At 42.2% G+C, this 6165-nt stretch overlaps 1 non-coding gene across 1 annotated transcript; it reads right to left on the bottom strand.

The window, feature by feature from the left end:
- Nucleotides 1-4221: 4221 nt before the first annotated feature.
- LOC122108708 lies at nucleotides 4222-4385 on the bottom strand. Its single transcript, XR_006147613.1, has one exon. It is a non-coding gene; the product is annotated as a U1 spliceosomal RNA (small nuclear RNA).
- Between the last annotated feature and the right edge of the window lie 1780 nt (nucleotides 4386-6165).

Genomic DNA, 6165 nt, shown 5'->3' with positions numbered 1-6165 from the left:
GTTGTGGCTCAAGAAGTAGAGCTCTACCTTGATCAAATACCTCAGGGATAGGCCTCAGGCCCTGAGTTCAAGGCCCAAGACCAGTGCACATTCAAACACACACAATTTAATAACATGGTTCTCAAACCTAGCAAGGTGCCATCCTAATCCATTAATGTCATGCTTTGTTATGAGAACTGGAAAAGTCTAACGTCTGGCGTGGGCTGGTAAACAGCATCTGGATATAGTAATTAGCTCACAGCCAGTCAGACCAACCCAGACCGTAAACAGGATTGAGGTGGTGCAGGCACATGGCCCCTACTCCCCTATTCACCCAGACTAATCAGGAGTGAGGTGACACAGGCAAGCAGCCCCCACTCACCCAGACCGGAAGACAGAGTGAGGTGACAAGGGCACCAAGCCCAGACTTATCCAGCCAGGAAGCAGTAGTGAGGTGATGCAGGGACATGGCCCCTACCCACCCAGACCAGATGAGGTGACACAGGCACCATGGCCCTTACTCCCCCACTCATGCAGACCAGAAGCAGGAGTGAGGTGACACAGGCACGTGGCCCCCACTCACCTAGAGTGGAAGCAGGAGTGAGGTGAAACAGGCATGCAGCCCACACTCACCCAGACCAGAAGTAGGAGCGAGCTGGTGCAGGCACACGGCTCCTTCCCACCCAGACCAGAAGCAGGAGTGAGGTGACACAGGCATGCGGCCCCTACTTATCTAGCCAGGAAGCAGAAGTGAGGTGATGGTCGCATGCCACACCAGAGGCATGATCCTAGCATTCCATGGCAGCTTCTTTCTCTCCCAGCCTTTGTGAAGGGCTGCTAGGTTCCATGATACACTCCGGAGGTCAAGGGGCTGGAGCCAAGTTTGCTGCTGCCCTCCCTCAACTGTTACTGCACCTGCTGCAGCTATGGAGCAAATTTAATAAGTTCTAATTCACAGACCATATACTATGAACTATTAGTATCTTCAGGTACCATATTCCACTTGCTAGTCACTTAATTTTATAGTTGCCAATGTCTTAAGTGTTCACTGACTTGTAAATATGCTGGAATGGAAATCCTAATATCACTGATGTCTTTTAATTTCTAAGAATGATGATTTTGAAATGACCCTTTCTGAAGAGAAGAGGAGGGGACATAGACCCAACTGTTCGAGAGTGCCTTTGGGTGACACTCTATTGGCCCAAGAATGAGTCGACACAGCTGGTATCCAGTTGTTTTGTGTTAGTCTTTGGGTCATGTTTTCTGTTTGGCCTTGGAGTCTTAGGCTTCTCTTTGTAGACATAGAAGATGGGAAAGTAATTGCCAAGGCTTATATAGTCAGGAGCCATTTACTTCCTGCCCTTCTGAAATGGCATCTCACTACATAGCCAAGATGGCCTTGAACTTATTTTGCTTCTGCTTCAGCCTCCCAAGTGATGGAATTACAGGCTTACCATACTATGCCCAGCTATCTCTCATGGACCATTTGAAATAGAAAAATCATGACATGTGCGCTATATCTACTAAGAGACTTGTGCAAAGACCAAATAATTTACAACCCAGTTGTTAAGAATATAGACTCATATTCAACTGAATTACAAATTCAATTTTGGTTTCTTACCTGCTTTTGGTTAGAGAGGTAGACACTATATCACTGAGCTTTATTCACTTGTACAGAAATGTGGATGGTGCCAGGGACAGGTAGCTCATGCCTATAATCTTACTCAAGAGGCTGAGATGTAAGGATTGTGTTTTGAATCCAGCCCGGGCAGAAAAGTCACCATTAGACTAGGAGGACAAGAGCCAAACTGATGAGCCAGATACTCTTCTGAAAAATGGTTTAATATGGTAGATTGTTTCCCACATGTCAGTTTGTCCTTCTGCTTGTAGATAGAAAATTTATAAGGCTCAGAAAAGGATTCAAGCTCTCTGTTAAACCATACTGTAGCCATTTTGATTTTTATTAAAGGAATAATCAATTTAGACATTGGTAGCTCATGCCTATAATCCTTGCTGTTTAGGAGGCTGAGATCTGAGGAACATGATTTCAGGCCAGCCCAAGCAGAAAGTCCATGAGACTTGTCTCCAATTAAGCAGTGATAAACCCAGAAGAAGAGGTATGCCTTAATAGAGTACTATTCCTAAGGAAAAAGCTTTATTTAAGCTGCCCTAAAACTTCTGGTGATATGTTGGGACATTGCCATGTACAATGCTGCTGGACCCTGCCTTCCTTTGGTGTGTTTGCCTAGAGCCTGGCTTTCACTCCTGTGGATATAGGCTGTTTAGCCCACAACCTTGGGGGTGGCATGATCCGTGTATGGAATATACTGCCCAGACAAACAACTATGATGTAAGCAATGATTGACAAGGTGTTAGTCCAAAGTTACAATGGTAAGGATGTATTCTGTTTAGCTTTTTTCTTTAGTTAATTGCTTTATAAAGTTTATCTGCTTATTTAATGTACTCTAGGAAATCAAAAGTTAATATTTGGGACTTTTGGTACAATTTGCAACTAGGCAAGTAAGAGCACCCATTGCCCCCAAATTCAACATTTAAAATTATTAAAACTTTGTTCAGATATTTTAGTCATCATAAATTTGAGCCAGGGATGGGAGCTCACACTTGTAATGCTAGCTGCTGGGTCTTGACAGATACAGAGAGGATTATGATTTGATGTTAGCCCGGGAAAAACATTCAAAATATTGGATCTCAATTAATATTGAACCCAATGCATTGTGCTTCTTATTTCATCTATTCAGAAAGGGTAAAAAGAAGGATTATGGTCCATTCTGGCCTGGTCATAGACATAAAACCCTACCACAAAAATAGCTAAAGCCGAGCCGGGAGCAGGTGGCTCATGCCTGTAATCTTAGCTACGCAGGAGGCTGAAATCTGAAGATCACAGATCAAAGCCAGCCCAGGCAGCCCAGTGAGACTCATATCTCCAATAAACCACTAGAAAACCAGAAGTGGTACTGTGGCTCAAACAGTAGAGCCCTCACCTTGAGCTGAAGAACTCAGGGACAACACCCAGGCACAGAGTTCAAGTAACATAACCAACAAAAGAAAAATGAGGGCTGGGAAGGTGGTCAGTGGTAAAGCATTTGCCTTGCATGCATGAGGCCCTGGGTTCGATTCCTCAGCACCACATAAGCAAAAAGAAAAAAGCCAGAAGTGACGCTATGGCTCAAGTGAAGAGTTGAGGGACAGCACCCAGGCCCAGAGTTCAGGCCCCATGACTGGACCCCCTCCCCACCAAAAGAAAGAAAGAAAGAAAGAAAAATAACTAAAGCCAAAAAAAAGCAGGTGTATGGCTCATCTGGTAAAGTACCTACCTAAAGTGCATGAGGCCCTGAGTTTAAGTTCTAGGATAGAAAGGGGGAAAGGATGTGAAGGAATAGAAGGAAGAAAAGAAGGAAGGGAGGAGTTATTCTGTATCTTGTACTTGCCTAGCTATTTCATTAAGGTGGCTTCTCATTCCTTTTTTTTTTTTTTTTTTTTTGGTCGGTTGTGGGGCTTGAACTCAGGTCCTGGATCCTGTCCCTGATCTTTTGTGCTCAAGGGTAGTGCTCTACCGCGTTGAGTTACATTGTCACTTACGGTTTTCAGTGATTAATTGGAAGTAAGAATCTCATAGAGTTTCCTTCCTAGGCTGGTGTTGAACCTTGATCCTCAGATCTCAGCCTTCTAACTATCTAGAATTACAGGTATGAGCCATTGGCTCTGGTCACTCATTTGTTTTCTTTCTTTTTATTTGTAAGTCATGGGACTTGAACTCTGGGTGCTGTCCCTGAGCTCTTCAGCCTAAGTGAAGTGCTCTACCACTTGAGCCAGAGCCCACTTCTGGTCTTCTGGTGGTTAATTGAGGATAAGAATCTCATGAGCTTTCCTACATGGGTTAGCTTTGAACTGCAATCCTCAGATCTCAGCCTCTTGAGTAGTTAGGATTACATGTGTAAGCCACCTGCACCCAACTTCCTCATTTATTTTCTCATGGTGAGTTCAAGCTGATTTCTCTACTCCTTGTAGTTCCTAGCAACTACAAAGTAGGCCTAGAGGTACCTCATCCTTCACAGTACTCCTTAGGACCAAGTGACTGCTGAGTGCAGGAAAGCAGATGAGGCCAATATAAAATACAATACTATCTATCTATCTATCTATCTATCTATCTATCTATCTATCTATCTATCTATCTATCTATCTATCTATCTATCTATCTATCTATCTATCTATCTATCCATCCAGTGGAGAGAACTAACACAGTCCCCCACTACCACAAATTATGCAGTCGAATTTCCCACATTTGGGGAAATCTCAGGGGTCAGCAAATCTGGAATGCAATAGATAAGCCTGGCCCTGGGAAAACCACCTTCGTGATCATAGTATCTCCCCTGCCAGGTAAGTAACAAGGCTGACTTGGTATTTAAAAAACTAACAAACATGTGAGAGTAGTTCACATTTGTAATCCTAGCTACTCAGAATGCTGAAATCTGAGGATTAAGCTTTAAATACTAGATAAATTTTGCTGAATTTTTATCAAAGCTCCTTTGGTGTTTTTAATTGAAGGTTTTATTTATTTTCTTATTTTACTGTTTCTTACTGTGACTACCAAAAAGCTGAGTGACTTCCATGGCTTGTATTCCTGGATTACTTTGGAAGTGCTCTAAGACTTCATCAGAGGCCAGACTTGTTCTACTCAGTTGAGTAGCTAGCCACAACGCTGTAAGCGACAATATTTACAGTAAGCAAAATTACATAAAATTAAAAATTCAGACACACAGTTACACTAGCCATATTTCAAATAAAAATAGAATTCAAGTTTCAGTGAATGTTAGTAAAGTTTTAATGCATTCATTTTATCTGTGTCCCCTGTCACACTGCCACAGAAGAATGGAATAGTTACAGCATATCATGTGACTACCAAGGCCTGGATGTACTTACTCTGTTCCTTTACAGAAAATGTTTGCCTGACCATGTACCCTAGTGAATATCATTATGCAGAGCTACCCTCTTTTCTATATGCTGTTATTTCTTCCTATCCTTTTCTCCCTCCCTCTCTCTTCCCTCACCCAATCCCTCCCTCTCCTTATTTTAGGGATCAAAACTCACGCATGGTAAGCTGCTAAGCTGAATCCCAGCCCTGTGTATGATTTTGTGTTTGGTGAGGGGGTACTTTTTCAGGGCTTGAACTTTGGCCCTGGACACTATCTCAACTTTCTTCCTCCCTTCCTTCCCTCCTTCCTTCCTTCCCTCCTTCCTTCCTGCCTTCCTTCCTGCCTTCCTTCTTTCCTTCCCTCCTTCCTTCCTTCTTTCCTTCCTTCCTTCCTTCCTTCCTTCCTTCCTTCCTTCCTTCCTTCCTTTCTTCCTTCCTTCCTTTCTTTCTCTCTTTCATTTTGTCGGTCATGGGGCCTGAACTCTGAAATCTGGGCCTGGTCACTGTCCCTCAGCTCTTTAGATGAAGGATAGTGCTTTACCATTTGAGCCACAGCACCACTTCTGGCTTTTTCCGACTTATGTGGTGATGAGTAATGGAACTCAGGGCCTTATGCATGCAAGACAATCACTCTACCCCTAAGCAACCTTCCCAGCCTTCATTTTATTTTAAAAATAAAATTCAAAACATGCCTTTTATGAATCCTCATTCAATTTATTGAAACATAGTATATATTCTTTAAGCTGTTTTTAAAATATTTTTAGTGTAAAAATATTGTACAGAAGGTTTACAGTTACATGAGTAAAGTAGTGGGCTCATTTCCTAGCGAGCATTGTCACCTCCTCCTTTCTTTTTCTCCAAACATCCCTTCCCTCCCCACCTTCCCAACACCTCCCATCCCCCACAAATGTTGTAAAGTTTGTTTTCAACATAGTGTTTTGTACATCTCATTGTTACAATGGGTTAAACTGTATCCTTATTTAAGCATCTTGTTATGTACATATAAGATGCAGGTCACAAGAAACAAATACAGTGAAAACAGAGTAATACCCTGGAGGAAGAACATACCAGAGAAACAAAAAAAATCACATAGTACATTATAAATATGTTAAAAACAATAGCAAGGAAGAAAAAAGCACTTGAGTTACTGTCTTGAGGTTTATTTCACTTAACATCATCCTATATGGTCATATGTACATAGCTTTTGATTTTTTCTTCTTGTCCTAGACATATACTAGTTATTGAAAAAAAGG

Source organism: Dipodomys spectabilis, unplaced genomic scaffold, assembly GCF_019054845.1.
Source record: "Dipodomys spectabilis isolate Male_0828 unplaced genomic scaffold, ASM1905484v1 ptg000064l, whole genome shotgun sequence".
In the NCBI taxonomy this organism is placed as follows: Eukaryota; Metazoa; Chordata; class Mammalia; order Rodentia; family Heteromyidae; genus Dipodomys; species Dipodomys spectabilis.
This window is presented reverse-complemented; position numbering and strand designations above follow the sequence as displayed.